Genomic DNA, 20,492 nt, shown 5'->3' with positions numbered 1-20,492 from the left:
TACAGGAGTTCTAGGACTTAGGCCGGATGGTACAGAGAAGACTTTCCTCTCATTTCTTTAATCATCGGTAATCCAATAGGTTCTAAATACCGAAACAGAAACACAGAGGTAAGGTAGGCCTGCATCTCAAAGAGCTGAAGGAATGCAGCTTTAGGTAGAAAAAAACAAAGCAAGTAATACATGAGCCTCCGAGAATCTCAGTATTTGTAGAGAAGATGGAGTTTCACTGTGCCTCCACTTCATACGTGAGGGTGTTGAGTGTTGTGTCTGGTATGTATTTCAAAGATTCTAGAGATAAGCCAACCATTATTTGTCCCAGTGGGGATTCCTTGATGTGAAAGAGCTCATGAATAGGAAGTTTATCCTCATGTGGTTCTTCTGTTTTTCACCAGACATTTTTGAGGTCTTGATGTAGTCCAACTATTTCTGTGTGGACCACATAAATTTTATGGGAGTCATTCCATTTATTTTTATTTAGGGAGGAACCTGTCAGGAATTTCTTTTGCCACAGAACAGACACTTTTTGTGATTATTATTTGTTCTTTGTAAAATACTGATGGAGTTTCTGATGTGTATGAGAAGTCCAACAGAGCTGAGGATTTAAAAGGTCGTACTTATGGAAGAAAAAATAGTTTCTAACTTGGCAGATGATAAAATGAAATATAATCCCGAGTTTGGGGCTCATAGTTCACTGCTATTTACACAGCTACTTCAATTATTTCAACCCCATAGATTGATAGATTTGGTAAATAAATGAAGTGGTTCATTGGAAAATTATTTGTACTGGTGGTTTAATCTGTCAGAGATGACACAGCCATTTGGTTGGAAATTTTTTAAAATTTTTTTATCATTTGTTTTGACATATTGGAGATAATTAATCTAGTGTGGTGAGGAAAAGTCAAGTCTACGTGGAAAACATCCTAATTGCATTTTAATTAAGTTTTTTAAAAAAACAGAGGTGCAAATATAAAGACACTAAAACAGGAAATTTCATTGATGGCACTTTGTATAGAAGTCCTATAATACCATAGATATTATATTACTCATGTCATTCAGTCATAGGAGAGCAAACAAGAAGGGAAAAGAGAAAATTTTAAAAGACATTTCTTTCATTCAGATGATTTTTCTGATCTCCTGTAACCTCTCTTATCATATCCATCTCCACAGATCTGCAAGTGTCATATTTATTTTTCTTTCTGCCAAATACACTTCCTTTTCCCGCTTTGTTGGCCAATATCTAACTCATCCTACAATTTCTATATTCTCCATGAAAACTTCCTTGATTGCTCTCACCTGCCTTGATTTTACCTTCAGTGCTGTGAGACAGAATCCGACAACATATTATTGACGTGTGTTTGCCTTACGACTCCGATTAGATTGCAAATGTTTTGAGTGCCAGGGACTTGGTTATGTGGCTCCCAAGAGGGATTCGAATTGTACTTACAGGATCAACATGCAAGAGGAGACAGGGGAAGACGTGCTCACACAGGGAAAGCCAACAGAAAGGCTTGGCAGGAACTAAGAAAATAAACCTGTGGATAAAAATGAAAGTACAGTTTAGAGAGAGAGGACAACAATATGTCTGCAATAATATTTTATGAGCCACGTGAACAATAACAGCAAAAACAAAGTAGAAAATGTGACCCAAAATTAAAAGAAAAATCAGTAATGAATAATAGCAGACTCAACATACAGATATCATAATTATTAAAATTATCAGGTTAAGTCTTTAAAAGTTAATTAGAACAAGGACGTTAAAGAGTCCGGTGGAAAAAGTAAACAGCATTTATGAATACAAGAAATATTTCATCAGAAACATAGAAACTATAAGAAGGAGCTAAATGGAAATTCTAAGACTGAAAATATAATATTGGAAATGAAGATTCTGTTCCATGGGATTAACAGAGGACTGGACACAGCTGAAGAAAAAAGTCATTAAACCTGAAGACAAGCCAATAGAGTTTATGCACACTGAAGAAGAAAAAAGAAATAGAGAGAGCGAAGAAACGAGAACTAATCAGGTCTGAGGTCTGTGGCACTCAACACATTCAAGGTCAGCAAACTGCAGACACAATAAATACAGTGGGAGACACCTTGAACTCCCAAGGTATCAAAAGAAAGAAGTGTTGCCAAAATACTGAAGGTCAAGTAAGGCTCAAAGATGATATGAAGTACATAAATTATGAGATATTATAAGTACCAAATAAGATAAAAGAGAGCAAAGCATCAAGTGTAGGCCCTGACCCGTAGGCTATAGGGTCAACTCTATCACTCCTTTCACTTACTGTAAAAGAGAACTCTATGACTCTCTCAAGAGCAACACCTGGGAAAGTATTTTTCTTCTTCATAAGAACTTACCAATGGAAATGTGCCTAGAGCCTACCTACCCACCCACAAAATCAACAAAACCAGACTTTTATAGGAACAAAGACTAGGGCTTCCTTTGCACTTTTCAAAGTTTTTGTTGTGCCTCATGTTGAAACATCAGTAGTCTTTATCCAAATTCTAAAAAATAAATAATTCATAAAATTATTACCATATATACAAATGTGTAGATCTGTTTGCAGTCTATTTATAAACTTATCACTGTACATTTATACATAAAGATGCTCATCCAATAATCACTTGCTGGAATTCTTAAATATGGAAGACAAATGAGTGAGTGATATATTAACCCAGGATTTTCTAATGCTTCTGGTAATTGTAAGAAATGGAAAACAAATCAGTGTGGTGGCGCATGCATGTAATCCCAGCACTTGGGAAAGATGAGGCAGGAGGATTCCCATTTAAAGCCTGCCTGGGCAACTTAGTGACTTAATGAGGCTCTGCGTCAACATAAAAAGGAAAAAGGCTGGGGAAACAACTCAGTGCAAAAGTCCTGGGTTCGGTCTCTAGTACTACAGAACAACAACCACCAAGTGGGGTGTAAATGCAAAATGAAAATATAAATATAATGAATAATTAACTATCATAATGTTATCTGCATGACTGTCTTCCATAATCCTGTGATAGTGACCAAAGAGACAGGAAGCCATACAGACGCCAACACTCCTTCCCAGCCTAAATGAATTAATCCTTGATTAGGTGAAACTATACAACTTGTGGCCTACTTCCGTGTTTGGGGATATCCGTCACCATTCAGAGTCCCCTGAGTCCTGATATTTTCAATGCCACATCCTGGCTCTTGCCCAGAGAATCGTTTTTCAGCTCAGGAGCATTCTCACTTCTAAGGAATAGCTTAGGCACATCATCAGGAACCTGGGAGCAGATTTGAGGACCTGCGTCTAAGTCCTGTGAAGAGCCCATAAGCCACTAGGCATTAACCAACCACAGACATACACGATGTTTGCTCTCTTTTCTTCTTCACTTCTCAGGAGAAAATCAAGCTCACAGAACAATCTTGTTTAAGGAATCTGTTCTTTCTCCAGCTTCTTTGACCTCTGTAAGAGCATCTTGATGGAAGGCTTGGCAATGGGGTATGAGAGGAAGCATGTTACTCCCAAGTATATGACTCATCTGTGCTGTCTGTGGACTCATCTTTATCTTCTGTTGCAGGGACTCCTGGCTGCCATTTTGGTAGTTTGATAGCTGAGTTCAGAAAGATGATAGAAATGTTAAGTTGTTAAGAGATAAAGAAAAAATAATCTTGAGAAAGGCACATTGTTCCCCTGTGGTATGAGAAACTGGTTAAACTTTCATTTTGAAAATTCGTGTTATGCCTCATATAAGTAATCTCGTGGCACCAGAAGAATTTAGCTTAATGAGTAAAGTTGGAGCGGATGACGAGAGATTCTCAGTCTGCTCTGTGAGTCTGCTCTGAGTTTTCCTGCAGCATAACTGTACTCTCCGAACTACACATCTGTTTCCCCAATAGGGGGCTCTTACTCTCATCTTTTGCCTGCTCTGCCAATAACCACGTGAATTTAGCTAAACTTTCTAGGCCTTGCCTTTAAAATAAGGAGTTTTAACTATTTGATATCTGAGGTCGTGTGATCTAAACATAGAGAGACAAGATAGATGTGGGAGGAAAAGAGCCTCAAATTTATTAAGTGGCACTTTTGTGACATATTCTTTCCCCATTTGAGTTAAGTAATCTCAATGTTTTTCCTTGGGAGAAACTAGAATGATAACGTCGACTTCAGAAGGGCTTTCCTCCGTGTGTATATTCTTGGAAAATGTTTAGACAGTATAACAGGAAGATGGCCATCCAAACCCTAAATATAGATAAGAAATAAATCATGACTTAAAAACATAATCTTTCAGTATATCAGGAAAATTGTGTTGAGTCACACTGACCAATGTCCTTGTACTGTACATTGCTTTCATAGGAAATTCTTGGTGAGGAATACATCACATGGACCACTGAGCCCCGAAGACTTGACAATAAATTGGAATTTCATTCCCCGAGGGAAGCCACAGAAAGCAGCCTACGGGCGGCTATGTGTGGCTATCAGATTAATCACAGAGGTTCCGCACACTCAAAGTAACAGAAAAGCACTAAAACAGATCTCTTTTTTTTTTTAATTGGAGTGGAGTGAGTTTTGTTTACAATAATCATCTACACATTTCCTGTTAAGTGTCAAATATAAACTTTTCTGCCAGTACTCTTGCAGTACTTGGTGATTACATTTACCATGGGAAGTTTGTACGTGTACATAGTACTTCTTAATTCTGATTTTTTGTCCCCTTCCCCTTCCATCCTCCCTGCTCTCTCTACTTCTTCTTCCCCTCCCCATTGGCAAAAGCTTTATGTCCACTTTTTCTTCAACTTTCTTTTTAAAAATGCTTTTTCCCAGTCCCTCCATCCCTTGTTCCTCTCACCATTTGAGAAAGATCTGTCTACTTCCTATTACCTACCTTTTATTTTGCTCTTTATTTTTACTTTTGCTTTCCCATATAAGAGAAACCATGTGATATTTAGGCTCGTGTGTCTGATTTATTTCACGTTCATTATGTTCTCAGGGTGCATTCATCTGCCTACACATGCTCTTATAAACGTTATCTGTAACTGCCAAGAGTTAAGAAGACCAGCAGAATCTCTTAGCTGAGACAGGCTCAGAACCTGGAAACACCTTTCGCCTTTACTTTGGCGACACTTCAAGAAGCTCGTGGAGAAGCTGGACCTCACCAAGTGGCATAAGAGGGTCATCCTGCTGCATGAGTGTGTGTGTGTGTGTGTATGTGTGCGTGGTTTATTTTCTCTGATCTTTATTCATTTTGTAAAAATTCTTGCCCATTACATCTTTTGGGTCATTTGGCTCAGCTCACTGCCTTACATGACATCTGCATCCTGTAAAACTTTCCTAGTTGTATATTTTCAGTTTAAATGTGTTCCTGACAGTTTTACTGTTAACAAAATGAACTTGTTTGTGTTAACATTTGCCAATTCAAAGATGTCTTATTTATAGTTCATGGGAAGGCATCTTTCCTCATCTAGAAAACAGATCATGAGCCTTTCCCATCCTAATAGTCTCCTTACCCACACAAACTATGAGAATAACACCTATCGAAGAGTACTTGACTTTTGATTAATCAAAATTCAGAACAATGGAGTTAAGTGAATATTTGAAAATGCATTCTGCCTTGCCAGAGCCAGATCTACTTTTTCTTTTTCTTTTTCTTTCTTTTCTTTTCCTTTCTCACAAGTGTGAGGTGCATGCTTTTCCACTGACCTGCACTACCAACCCCTTAGGTTTATTTTTAATCTTCCATGTATGTTAGTAGCTTAGGTGGCTAAGTAGCTTGTGCAGTGCATGCTGCTGTGAGTTTGCTGAGATACATCCCATATGACTGCCTACTGCAGGCTGATTTTCACATGGTGTAACAGGGAGAGGCTTTCTTGCTAGTAGAGTTAATGATCGCTATTTGCACACATAAGGAACACATTCACTGATTCCATTTTCCATGAGTATTTATTGCATACTATCTATTAAGGACCATTGATTTTGAGGGTACTTTGGTGAATGATTCAGACAGATCTTTGCTATCGCTAAGCTCAGACAGGAACAGATCATTTTAATAGTATGTGAGCTGCTAGGTTATGACAGTGCTTAGAAGGACTATCTAATCTAGAGTATGGTGTCAGAAAGCCTTCCTGAGACATGTGAGCTTGGTACTGAGAGCTGGAAAGTGAATAGGTGGGAGCCAGTGTTCTGGTTTTCCATTGCTACCTAAAAATTTTCAAATTTAATGGTACAGAGCAGACATTTTTTTATATTCTTCGGTTGTATGGGTTAGGGATTTGGAGAGGGCTTGGCTGGGAGGTTCTTCTGCTTCATGTGGTTTTTCACATAGTGTACTGTGTTCAAGCTTTAGGAATTCAGCTTACCATGACTGCAGCCATCCTGATTCATAACCAACATGTTTGCCCCTGAGGATCCATCATCAGTTTTCTGCACAGTTTCCCAGCATAGAACAGGGGAGTATGATCACTAAGTGGTATGTGGGGCTTTGCAACCTGGACTCTGGTGACATCAATGCCAAGACTATGCCTGACATCTGCGATATAAGCTTACAATAAAACAGATACATTCTGGCTTGGATGAAGTCATTTTTGTGCAAACCACTATGTACAGTCCCTACTTCTGATCCATATCTCAGGGATCCACCTGATCTTGATCCACTGGGCTCCACCAGTTCTCAGACGCTGGACTAGGTTGTTCCAGAACACAAGCCCCACCGGTGGGCACACTCTCTCTTTCATAGTGGTTCAATCTTCCAGGTAGTACTCCAAGAGATGATGATGGAATGGAAGACATCCTGTGATCCCAGTTCAAGTACAACACCACCTCACTCATTCAGGACTACGATGGTTCTGAGTGCGTCAGGAGGACAGTATGGATGCAGGGGGAGTGGGTACACAGGCTGTGATAAATTGGGAAGGTTCTCTGGGGGCACCTGTAGACACCAGGTAAAGGGGAAAGGAAGAGTGTGATTGTCAGGCAAGGAGGTCAGGGCATTTGTGAGGAGTTAGAGTTTAGTGGCAAAGAAGTGCACATTTTCCTCTTTGTCCAAAATGAATTATGAAATTAACTTTTGGAGTTGCTGTTTGTAAGGCTTTGCAAATACACCAATTTATTTTTTATCCTAAGAAACATGTAGAGATTTCAGTTTGGGGGGGTAGAGGAATAAACCAGGGAAGGCACTGACCTTGATCTTTTTGACCATAGTGACTCGGACACCTCTGAACTTTTCAAAGCTGGTCTATCAAACTGAGTTTAAGCTACAGAATGAGCACTTCATCTCAAACACAACCAGGCTCCATACAGTCTGTATGTGACATGCTTGCCAGTGTAATGAGCTCACATTAAATAGTGTCTGTCATCACTCTACACCACGTTACCTCCTGTGAAGTCTCTTCCTTAACTTGAGGCAAGCTTCCAATCTTATTCATTTATTCAGCTGATTAATCTCCTGTTTATTCCCTTTGGTTAGCGGGGCCAGCAGAAAATTGGCCAAAGATCTAAGGAGGCTGAGGGAGAGATATCTCAAGCACCGGTTTTTGAAATAAATCAGAACTAATCTGGAATAATTCAAATGAGATCACCTAGTTTTATTGCTGATGAAAGGGAAGGCAGTGTTTCTTTCATATTTAATATTTTAAGCATTTATCTGGGTATTTAAAAACCCCCCTTGCCATAGATTTTAGGCTGTTAAGGAAAACAACTTCAAGACTACAAAATAAAATGATATCCAGTTTTGACTACTATAAATAGCCTTATCAAAAACAAGGACTTTTTTCTCTTCTTGGTAGACCTCTGTTGTGAATTGCTTGAACACGAAACCCACAGTTTACATAACAAATAACTTCTCACCAGATGGGCCAAGCATTTCTCTCTTGGTAGATTTTTTTGAAAGGTTAAAACATGTCACAAAATTCCGTGGTCTAGAGGCCATTTTTTTCTCACCAAGTATTCAACAAACTATTTCTATGAAACTCTGTATTTGAACTTGAACTTCAACTTCTTTTCCTCTGTCTGAAGGAAGGGAGGCTACAGTTTCTTTCTCAGCAAAGGGTCCCATTTTCCACAGCCAATTGGTATGTGTAGAGGGAGCAGGTGGAGAAAAGGGACACAGTGGGCTTTCCAGGGAAAGGCAGGCAGAAGGACATCTTGGGGATCTAGCAACCTGATGTTCAACTGGAAATTTATATGAGTAGGAGTCTAAACTCCTTCCTTTCAATCCTCCCAGTCTTCAGCAACACTAACACATGTTAAGATCGAATGGGTACTTTTTTGGGAAGTTGACAATGAAGCTGAGTTTCAGGCCCAGGCAGCATATTTAACAGCACAGCTGTATTGCACCAAGGTAGGATCTCAAGATGGAAATGATTTTGAGAACCCAAGCCCAGTGGGGAGGACTCTGGACTTCTCCTGGCACGAGTTCATGGACCAGCTAATCCTACTGAGATCTTAGTAGAGTGCAGGATATGCCAGACACCTTCAAAAATGGAAATGTAGATAATAATACAAATCATAAGAGAGCATCTGTAGACTGTGACATCCTATGAAAAATAAAGGTAGTATTTGGTATTTATAATACCATTTCAACAGACATATGATAGATACATATTCTTATCTTTAGGCTTGCCAAAAAAAGAAAAAGAACAAAGTCACTCTGAAAAATAGACCACTTTACAAAGAAAATACAAGATACCACAAAGACACCCATTAAGAATTGGTCTCTTTATTTCATAAGCACAAGTATAAGCATAATTAAAAGTGATATTCTCTCTCTAAATTAACAAACAATGTCATCAATTTTAAGCACACATTAAGGAATATTACTTTATTTGTAAATATCAAAATCAAGTGCCTGATAAATAAAATCAAACTTCTAAATGTATCTTTCTGTAAAAATTATGAGTGAGATAACTGGACAAACTATTAGGCAGAGTCCTCCCTTCCTCCCACTTCGATAGTATTTTGTAGTAGAAAAATAGTGTCATGGAATTTTGACAATGTACTAACCCATTTATTTCAGTGTATCTATTTCTTTATTTTTACTTTATAATAATATTTATGCTCATCTGTAAATACAAAACAATTGCACAGATTATTATCTGCTGGCCTGTCTAGATCTCCTTTCTACTCTTCTCAGTCCTGTTCATAGTGTATCTATTTCAAGGCGATATGTCTTCTCTATGAGTTTTAACTTGTCAAGATTAATGGACAATAGAAAGTAACAGTAGCATCTTGATTACTGTCATTTTCGCTGTGGTATTTTGGTTTTGGACAACTAATAGTACAATCACTGACCAGTAGGGGGAGACACGACCTCCCTCCCATCTTCAGTCAGGCTGGTTTGCCCATCTGAAAGAAACCTGCACAAAAGAGTTTAATTTAGCTTTGGACCTTCAGAATCAGAACAAATGTGCTGTTTAACGTGAAAAGTGCACTTGTTTAACAAAGAATCTTCTGTTATACTTAGGGACAGTTTTCAAGCTTAATGTGTAATAAAGATAATTGAAAAGCAGGTTGTTTAAATAATCCTAAATAATTCATCAGTGTAAGCTAAATAAATTCATACTCAACTCCTTACTTGATGTCTTATCACAAAATTGAAATTCACATAATAAAATCAGGTACTACCATGCAGATCAGCATCATTTTTGCTCTCCCCTTCAAACTGTGAAAGCAAAATTTAAAAAATTTCAGTTTTAGTAACGATCACAAGTCTGTATAATTTATTCTAGATGGGATTCTGACAATTATTTTTAGAAACAATATAAAATGTATCAAAATGTAAATAAACAGTAAAATACTATTAGCAATATGGTCCTTAATAAGATTAATGTTGCTTTCCTTGTTTGCATTAAATAATATATCTACGGGTGTTGGAGTGAAAGTCCTCAATTTTACTTCCATTTTTAATTTGTCGTAGATGTAAACACTAAAAGAAATGATTGCAAAAGTAAAAGATACCCTCATATCGTGTTTCAGCTCTTTGAGCTGCTTCTGACTCGGGTGCCAAATATCTCAGAGTCATCCCCCATTGAAAGGGCTGAGATGCTTCATGAGCTAATTGGGCGGATTCTTCAGTTTTGCTGAAAGTTGGACATTAAAATTGCCTGGCAAAATGATATTATCCAGAGACACCATTATTTCCAATTGCCCATTTGTTTGCCTCCTGAGAGGTATGCACCACTGGCTGTGCCTTTCCCTTCTGATGTGAAAAGAGGTGGTTATAAAAATAGTCAGGATAACAGAGAGAAGAGAGCAGGCAGAAGAGACGCCTTCACAGGGACGTTTCCTCAGCCCAGCAGGCAGAGTACTTTGAGAAATGCATCCACATGGAGTTAAAGACTAAGGAATCAGGACCTCACTACTGTTCCTCTTACTGTTTATTACATTTCTGCACAGACCCAGATTGCCCCAATTTAAAGGTCACTCTTCCAAGCTAAAATTCAATTCCACTATGACAGTCTGGTTCCCACTATGATAAGCTACTAAGCTAATGCAGACAAATGTCCTGTCTGACAGTAATGGAGACGCTACACATCCAGTTCCCCACAATCATGAACAAGGAATTACTATTGAACAAATAGAGTTCACACTGAGCATTAAGTGATGCTGTGCTCACCTGATAGAACAATCTTTCCATGCCACAGTCATGGCTGGTCTCGGGACAGTTCTGGGATGGTTGTTTTCCAAAAGCTATTTTCCTCATTTGAGCGTAGGATACCCGCTCATATAAAGAATATAGCTTTAATTTTAAAACCTTCATGGTTGTGCAGTTAAATAATGCTATGGTCTGAATGTTAATGTCCCTTCAAAATTCATATGTGGAAACCTAATTCCCAATATGACGGCGTTAAAAGATGAGGTTTGGGAAGGTGATTGGTCACAGGGCTGCGGTTGGGAGGACTCCACTGGCACTGACGTCTGTGTAAAGAAGCTTAAGCAAGGCTGTTGGCCCCTTCCACCCTGTGTGGAAGTAGCAACAGGAAGGTGCTGTTAGAAAACCAGGAAGGCACCAGACCTGTCAGCTCTTTGATCTTGGGCTTCCCAGCTTGTATGATAAGAAATAAATTTCTATTGCTCCTAGGCAACCCAGTTTGTTATATTTCATTACAGCAGCCTGAACAGATTCTGACAAGTACACTGCAGAAGGCCCTCTAATTACAATGGTTTGACTTACAAATTTTCAACTTTATGGGGATGGTATGAAAGTAATAGATACGTGCAGTAGAAAAAGTACTTGGAACTCTGAATTTTGGTCTTTTCTGGTGCTACACAATGCAGTAGGATTCTCTCTCATGATACAGCACAGCAGGAGCCCAAGAGCAGGAGGGAAAACGACCCACACTCTGCAGTAGGTGTGACCAAGTGGTAAGGCTGGGGTTGGGGCATTATGTGCGTGTTCAACGTTCCATGTTTTTGACTAACAATGGGTTTACCAGGACCTCCTCATCATAAGATGAGGACCATCATATTTCTGATTGTCAGGCCAATTAACCTAAGGAGACAGGCGTTGGTGCTTCATCTGCTAATGAGAAATATGAGGGTGAGTGATGCTGAGTAAATTGAGTGAGGTCACATAGAGTAACAAAGGGTGCACCGGACCCAGGAAGAACGCATGCAGCACTCTCCACTCCAAATGATAACAAGCCACATTTAATGATCATTTAATATGCTATTCCGGGTGGCGAGCCTCAAGGCGGCACCCAAGAAGCCTTGTTTTGGGAATCACAGCAACATCAAGGTCATGACATTTGACATTCTCGTCTAAGTCCAAGCTCTTGAGAAAGTTGGGTGCTCCACACAGATTGGCGAATGGGAAGGGGACCGAGAGATGGAGGGAGGGGAGGGAGAATAGGGGAAAGGAATGAAAACATGAGATGCGTTACGTACATGCACCACCTCCCCAGGAGGAATGCAATCATTGTGGATTGTAAGCATGGGCTGATAAAAAATAAACAACTACAAGATCCAACTAAACCAGCTCTAACACAGAAGGATGGCTATGTTAAGACAGACCTGCTCAGAGCTAGGACCCAAAAAATCCTGTGCTCCGTTTTTTGATAAGGTTGTCTGAAATCTGTGTGCTTGCCCAGAATTGTATGAAATCTGTTTCCTATGTTGTTAGGAGAGGTTTTGTTTTTGAATGTAGATTTCCTTTGCCTGATAAGTTTAATAAAATGACTCATGCTTTGGAATCCTAATTCACTCTGAATCAAACATCATCTGAAGCATTTTGGGTGCTCATACATTTAATCTCCTTAATAACCCCATGAACCCACTTTGATCTCTATCTCGCAATTGAGGAGAGATTAAGAGAGTTACACCAGACACATATTTAGGAAAAAGCACAGCCAAGATTCAACCCAGAAAGCCTGAGTCCAGAGTCCACATTCTGAATCACTTCCATATGCCTACACAAGAAAAAGTTAATCCAGAACGATATTAGAACAGCAGAGATGGAGCTTCTATGGGAAATGCCTTAGTCAGACAGCAAATAGACGTGGATGCAATGGTCACAGACGATGGCAATAACGTGAGTGGGAAAGAGAGGGATGCTGTGGAAATTCCCTGTGATTCACTGACTACAGGAGCAAAAGCGTCTGAGAAAGTGGGCTCCTGGAACACTACTTGGCCGGGCTGGATGACTGCATGGTGAAGGCACTGGTGTGTGTGTTGGGGGGACAGAGGGTTGGGTCAGAGAAAAAAGATGCAACTCTATGCGCTTGGCAAGATCTAGGAGCAGGATGATCTACTAGGAGATGCTAATGCATTTGGTCCAGTGGCAGATTCTGACTCTTACAGGACATCTCTGCCAACATATTCCTGCAGCTCAGCAAAACCCTCAACCCCTGCCTGGGTTATGCAATCATGTGGCAGTTCATCTAATCAGAAATTTTAGCCATAAGTTTGAAAGCACAAACAAGAGTCATCAAGCATTTAAGAATACAGTACAAGGGAGCCCAGATAGTTAAATAACCAAATAATTTATACCTGATAAACTCAGAATGCTATCAGTGAACATTTAGCCCATAAAAAACAACTAAACAAGCCACACATGGTGGTATTTATGTAATCCTAGCACCAGGAGGCTGAGGCAGTAGCATCCCTGGGAGTTCAAGGCCAGCCTACACAGTGAGTTCAGGGTAAACCTGAGCTACAAAGTGAGACACTGTCTCAAAAAAAAAAAAGACAAAGAAAAACAAAAGATTATAATGATTACAATGCAATTAAGTAGGGGCTGATAGATTGAACCGAAGTTGATCTTGTGTTAATAACTGTTACAATAGTTTAATGATAGACACATGCACTGCATTATAGTATTTTTTTCCTGTTTTAATATATGTTTGAAAATTTCCATGCTAAAAAAAATTAAAATGTATTTAAAAGAGAGCTCAGTAGAAAAGTCAGTATGGTGGAATATCAAGCTAAAGGATTCTCACAGAACATATCACAACGTTAAAGAGAATGAAACTATGATTGAAAAGCTAAATGGCATGAAAGTTAGATTCCAAAGTGACAGTGCTGCTGTAGGACTCCTTCAGGCTGCTCCTGAGAGCCCCTGCTCACCCATGCCCAAGAGGGTGATCTCCGGCACAAGGCTGTAGCTAGGCAGGGTCGGGTCCTGCTGCTGCACACCAGAGCTGTCGTCGGTCTGTGACAGTCAGGGCTGAAGGTGCGTGGAACATCGTGACGGCCATGAAGACTCCCGCAGTGGACAAGGTTGTGGCTGGCACGTAGGCTTTCCTGCCGTGGGACCAAGACGACTTGCCCCGTGACTGCAGGGCATGACTGGTGACCACACCTGGCCACACAGGGCACAGCAGAAGCAGGTCCTGAAGTCTGCAGCCACGGGGCCGCCCACGTACGATTCACTGCGCACCCCAGGCCTATTCAGTAACCCCTAATGGACCACACGGGGCGCGCGACCTCACAGCTGATGAATAAAATAGGCATAGCACCTGCTCCTCCCTCCAGTACAAGTAGAGCTCTGGCCCCATCTTGGAAAATGGCATTGCGGAAAAGGAGGAACAAAGAGGGGAGCAAAAAATCTTGAGCCCAGAGCTTCAGATTTAATTGAGAAAAAGATGTAACGAACATAAATTGCAGGTTGAAAGTCACCCGTATAGACAGGTAGAGAGAAGAGAGGCAGATAAAGCTCATTTTTTAAATTATTGTATTAATTTAAAAAATTATTATAGCAAAAGATATTACCATTAATCCTACTCAAGATATTCCTTTTGCCTCACACACATACACACACCATCATTCTTGACATTTTCGAAGCAGCTTTAGTTGTCTTCTTTCGTGAGTGTCTTTAGTTGTGCTGTTGTGATTCAGAACTTTCACCTTTCACAGTCATTTTGACTTTGGGGAAGAACCAGGAGTCAGATGGTGACAGATCTGGAGAATAAGACAGAGGAGGACACAGTGTCACATTTCTGTGAGACGGCCTTTCTGTTGGATGGCGCTCAGCAGCGACAGTCACGGTAGCGAATCCTGTCTCATAAAGACCCGTAGGAAAGAACTGCTTAGGAAAGTATCGCCAGTAGTCGATAAATGTCTCAGAAGTGAGGAGGTGTATTTTGAGGGGGATTGAGGGCAATGTGCTTTTTATGGTAATAAATTTTAATTTAAATATTCATTATATATTTGACTGCCCCCTGTAGTACATACACCACACTACCCAAAACACCATAGAGTAGAATTTCTTCCTTGTAAAGCTATTAACCTAAGAAATTACCGTGCAGCTTAGGTTCATGTGTTGGGGAAAGTGTCTTGTTATTTTCAGTGAATTTGAGCGAGGGCTGTATAGAGAGTCGGATGGAAATGTCTACCTTCCCGCTCTGGCAATCTGGGACCCTTGTCTAAGGAAATGATGTCCTATCTAAACTCCAGTCTTGCCTGACCATCTACAGATTTCCGAATGGGATCTGTCAGCAGTAGGCTTTCAGCATTAATGACTCAGCATTAATTAATCTTACATTATCAGTCTGAGCCTTTGGCAATGTGATCATTACAAGAAAATGGACTGAAAAGTCAGAGGAAGAGATTTATCGGGATTCAAATCTTATATAAGATCAGATGGGTAATAAAGATCAAACAAATCACACTGCATATAGAGATGGCGAGGAGTTGGGGGTTTTTTTTGTTGTTTGTTTTTTTTTTTTTTTTTAGCTTTTAAAAGACCAGTTGCCAGTCTCCTTGGAGTCATTTATTTTCTTCTTTTCTGGGCATGGCTAACAAATTAAAGAGCCTGTTTCCTCTCCACAGCTGCGCGTCCTTAGGGACCATTATGGGAAGAGCTTCTAAGGGAGTTAGTGCTGCTGTCTAGCAGCAAGCACTCAGCATAAACAAGCCCGCTGCCTACTCAGGAACTGCATGGATGTCGGTGACGGACTGCGGGCCACTCTGCACTGTGGGCTGACACCGTGTCTGCCCCGAGGAGTTGTGTCGGCTGCTGGTTGCCAAGATGGGTCTGAAGTAAATTCACTGAATTCATGTCCCTGTATGGACCTTAAGAGGGAGTTGTGGGAGATTACATTGTTCAAGTGGGGTTTTGCGTACTGGGATTTGAGCTACATCCATGGCCCTTTTACATATTATCTCTATTTTGAGATGGGGTCTTGATAAGTCACTAAGTTGCCCAGGCTGGACTCACACTTGAGATCCTCCTGCCTCAGCCTCCCACAGTGCTAGACAAGCTATACTAAGACTGCAAAAATGAAAAACTTTAAAACTAATGCCTTTTGGAAAGCCAATGTTTTCCAGTAGGGAAATATATTTGATGGCATTAAATATCTCACACTAGAATTCTTTATATTTCTATTATTATGAGTTATTTTTCAATTTCCCAACTCCACTGATGTATAGTTAACAAAGAAGTATAGATTTAATGCATATTATATGATTTAATATATGTATATTTTGTCAAGTGATTACCTCAATCAAATTTTATATATATATATATATATATATATTATATACACATATATATTTCTCTGTGTGAATATATAAAATAAATTTTCAAAGTGTTTCGATGTTTTATGAAAGACCCATTTCTGTGATGAGAATCTTAGAAAGACTGTTTAAAGTTAAGCAGGAATGGAGCTGAGGCCAATAGGATGAGAATCTTATACAAATTGTTTAAAGTTCATGCAGTCATGATGCTGAAGATCACTTTATTTATAATATACTAAAATAACTAGTCTGATTTCAAATATTTAAATTTCCTTTGTTTGCTGCATATCCTCATTTTATAAGAAAGATAGATGCTCAACCAGATTTGTTTGGAGAAGTGAGCAAGTGAGGTTTAGAAATGGGCCAAGGGTAGGGTGACATAACTCTCTAGGGTACTCTGCACTTACTCCTTTCAAGGACAAATGGAACAGTGTGGGGACTGCCCTATGTCCAGGGTACATCCTGGCTGCCGAGGGTGAACCGCTGCGTCTGAAAGTTAAGGTTTCCTTCTAACGAACTTTGAGCAATAAAAGGCCCTCAATAAACGGCGTTGCTTGTGGTCATCTGCAACTCAGATCCCTGATCTCATAGTCTGAGGTGTTTAGGATTAAAGGTGTTTTTTTAAATTTTATTTTCATTAAGTTTATTGGTACTTTTTAGGTACACAATACAGTCACATTCATCATTGGGATCTTGTACCTTTACATGATGTATCTTGGTTTCTATTTTTTTCCCCATTCCCCTGCCCTCCCTTCACCCCCTCCACCCTTCCCTACTTGCAAAGACTTTGTTTCCATTTTTTCCTTTTCTCATATATTTTTCCCTTCTTTCCTTTCCCCTACCTTTCCATACTCTTAGGATTGAAGTTTTTATATCAGTGAGGAACTGTGGCCAGGAAATCTAACAGTTGTGGACAGATCACATATCATGATGATGTAAATATCATTTAAAAATGTTTTCTTCATCAGTTTAAATTTTGAGTTCTAAGGATACTGACTATATACATATCAAACCTAACTTATTTGTGGGTCTTGACAGAAAGAAGAAAAAAAAATCAAACATATGACAAAGAGTTTAAATCCCATTAATAATTTATCAGAAATTTAAGGGAAAGAAGGGCCATATATTAAATAACATCATGGAGTTGCAATTAGCAAAATTCAGACAATGAGCAATTCTACTTGGTAAAAAGGGAAGCGTTAAATTAAAATAAATGTAATAGACATACTGATTCTAATGGCAATCTTATTTATAAAAGTATGCACGTGCCTTATGTTTTGTGTGATGAAACATGGAAATGTGAACGATTAATTTTTGATGGTATTAAATATCTCAAGCTAGAATTCCTTATATTTCTACTTTTATAAGTTATTTATAATTTTCCCACTTTATTCATATATAGCTGACAAAAAAATTATATAAAAGAAGTATACAATATAATTTAATATATGTATATATATAGTCAAATAATTATCACAAACAAGTTAGTTAACACGTTTGACACCTTACCTGGTTACCATTTGTGTGTGTGTGTGTGTGTGTGTGTGTTCATGTTGCATACATTTTACTCTCTTGGCAAATTTTAAATATATAATACAATGTAGTCAACTGGGGTGATGTTAAAATTTTAGATGTATAATGGTTTTATAACTTTTTTGGAGTTCTTTAAAAATTAAAAAGTAAAATATTTGTGAAAAACAAAATGATAAACATCTCAGGTGTGCTTCAAAATTATCTGGTTATTATAGAGTAGACAGTGAACAGGGGTATAAAAAAATAAAATTGTCCATATACTGATACTTGTTGAGAGTAACGGACTCATCAGTTTCCTTAAATTATTCTCTCAACATTTGTGTACATTTGCAAATGTCTGTAACAAAAAGCTAGAAAAATTATTTGAACATTGAACTAGACATTGCATGAGGTTCAGAATTTGGTCTATCTTATTTACTCCTGCATCCCAGAACACCAAGTAGTACATGGTATAAAGTAGTTTCTCGATAAATACGTAGGACTTATTAACTAACAATATTTGAGGCTTGACAAGTTCCAGTTTCAGGAACGCACCTTCCTAAAACCTGAGGAGAGTGCACTACAATTTACTGAGTGCACAGCCTGGCTTGAGAGGTCCACTGTCTCCATACTGCTTTCGTTTCTATGCACCAACCATGACGATTTAAATGAGCTTTTCAATTTGAGGCTGCAAATTATGAAGAATTCTTCCAAAATTGTTTCTACAGTTTTGTGGGAGGTTATCTTTATCACTAAATTTTATTTTAAAATTACCTGGACATTTTAGCTAACCTTCCCAAGTTCTGAGCAACTACATTGAATAAACTTTTGTTTAAAAATTTCATATGGAAAATATTATACTTTGCACCTGGGATAGAACAATTCTTTGATCCTCAAAGAACTAATTTCTAAATAGGCTGAATAGATATATCCCCAAAGAAGTGCAAAGAGCCAATAACCTTATTTAGAAATGCCTAACATCTTTAGCCATCGGGGAAATACAAATCAAAACTATGCTGAGATTCTGTTTCACCACAGTCAGAACGGCCTCATCAATAAAACAGAAAATAACAAATGCTGACAAGGACCTGGGGCAAAGGAACCTTTACACGCTGCTGGTGACAATGTAAATTAGTGAAACCACTATGGAAAACAGTACTGAGGTTGATGGAAAGACTAACACTAGGACACCATGGGACCCAGCTGTGTGGTATTACCTGAGTACACACCGGAAGGAAGTAAAGGCAGCACAGCAGGGAGGTGCCCGCGTTCCTGTGTTGGCTGTGGCTTTATGTACAAGCACCACGTTATGAAGTCAGCCCAGATGCGCCTAACAGATGAAGGACGCAGTCATGCCACTTGCGGGAAAGTGGATGGAAACGGAGTTCATTGCGCTAAATGAAATAAGTCAGATTCAGAAAGACAAGTGCAACATATTTCTCAGTCTAAGGAGGCAAAAAGGCCTGAAAGTGAAACGAGGACAGTGGGGAAGGGGAAGAAGACGGAAAAGGAAAAACGGAAGGGGTAAGGAAGGGGAGCAGGGAAGGAAAGGAACGGGAGTGCACTAATAAAAGCCATAGCTAAGCTCTATGGTGTGGACAGGAAAGCTACTCTCTGTATAGAAACTAACCCGAACGCTTTTAGGGGATTGTTTGCCATGCAGGATGCAAGATACACGCATCATTTTTGTGCTTGAAGCGGTCTTGTTTTGTGAGATTTTGTGGGTTGCTTTTATTCATTTATGTATTTTTGCCACTGTCTTAGGCAGAAATCTATTTCAAAGGGGGATGGAACGAGGAGTCGTTCAGGAAACGGCCTTCTGAGCAGAGAGGGAGATGAGGACGTACGGAGATCTTTTCACGTGGGAAGGGGAACAAGGGATGGAGGGGTTGAGGAGGGAGGAAAGGAAAAGGGATCTAGCAGAGTTGAAGAAAAAGTAGAAATTCGAGATTTTGCAAATGGTCAAGGGGAGAAGAGTTGGCAGGGGTGGGGATAGAGGGGACAAAAAAAGAAAAGAGTTAAACTGTGTTAGGTACATATACAAACTCCCCGCGACGAATGCAACCATTCTGTACTGCAAACGTGTAAAAATAAAAAAAAAATTTTAACTTAAGAAAGGGCTGGAGATGCAGCTCAGTGCAAAAGCCCCTAGTTCAATCCCCAGTACTAAAAAATAAAAAGACAGCGAGGGAAAGAGAGAATAAACCTATATAAAACAGTGCACACAACTATAAAATACGTATTCTTTGCAATCCCATGGAACATTCACCAAAATAGACCATATCCTGAAATATAAAATAAAACTTAGCAAAGAAAAAGAAAATGGCCTTCTGTTTGCCAAAGGTTTATTCAGATTTTGATGGAATTATTGTTAGAATTTGTTCTAGAATCCAAATTTTTAAGATTAAACCTGCAACACCAATTATCCTTCAAATATTAAAAAAGAGGAAAAATCCAAAACCCAAGAATGTGATTATAGCTTGTTCTTGCCATGAGAATTCATGGCTCCAACCCACACACAAGACAAAATTTTATTAGTGTACAGTTTGTACTGTATGCTCTTACATTTCAGTCCATCATGCCCCAAAAATGTGCTTTTCTACTTGGGTAAGTAATTAAAAATCACCCAGTGACTAAGGCTGCTTGGTTTCCACCATGTGGCTGTACAACTTTTGGGAACATGTGACCAATGCCAAACAAGGGCAAAAGTTTACCAGCTTCAGGTCCTTTAGCAGAATTTCTCATGTTTGAGCCCTGTCTCTTACTCAGTATTTTATCCTTAAATGGAGTGTGCTATTTTTTCTTATTTTTTCAATTTCAAGTAACAATTTTGTTTGTCTATAGCACATTTTTTCACATTTGACAGGGTTACTTTTGAGAAGACTTTTAGGTGACCCTACAAAATTAATATATTAAAAATGAAATATAGGGCCAGGGATTTAGCTCAGCGGCTCAGTGGCCTGCCTTGCAAGTGCAAGGACCCGAGTTCAATCCCTGGTACCAAAAAAAAAAAAAAAAAAAAAAAAAAAAAAAAAAAAAAAAAAAAAAAAAAAAAAAATG

The 20,492-nt window shown here is 39.0% G+C and overlaps 1 long non-coding RNA gene across 1 annotated transcript in view; it reads right to left on the bottom strand.

Annotated features, from left to right (window-relative positions):
• Positions 1-13,193: 13,193 nt before the first annotated feature.
• The window catches only part of LOC109118539, a 19,943-nt gene continuing 12,644 nt past the window's right edge, over positions 13,194-20,492 (bottom strand). Inside the window, exons 2-3 of the long non-coding RNA XR_002025882.2 lie at positions 18,650-19,348; positions 13,194-14,363 (exon numbers count right to left, since the gene is read on the bottom strand). This is a non-coding gene — a long non-coding RNA (uncharacterized LOC109118539). The remainder of the gene's footprint in view (positions 14,364-18,649; positions 19,349-20,492) is intronic.

This window comes from Fukomys damarensis, unplaced genomic scaffold (assembly GCF_012274545.1).
Source record: "Fukomys damarensis isolate Sample0158 unplaced genomic scaffold, DMR_v1.0_HiC HiC_scaffold_14, whole genome shotgun sequence".
NCBI classification, from domain to species: domain Eukaryota; kingdom Metazoa; phylum Chordata; class Mammalia; order Rodentia; family Bathyergidae; genus Fukomys; species Fukomys damarensis.
The sequence above is the reverse complement of the archived record's forward strand: the minus strand, read 5'-3'. Positions and strand labels throughout refer to the sequence as shown.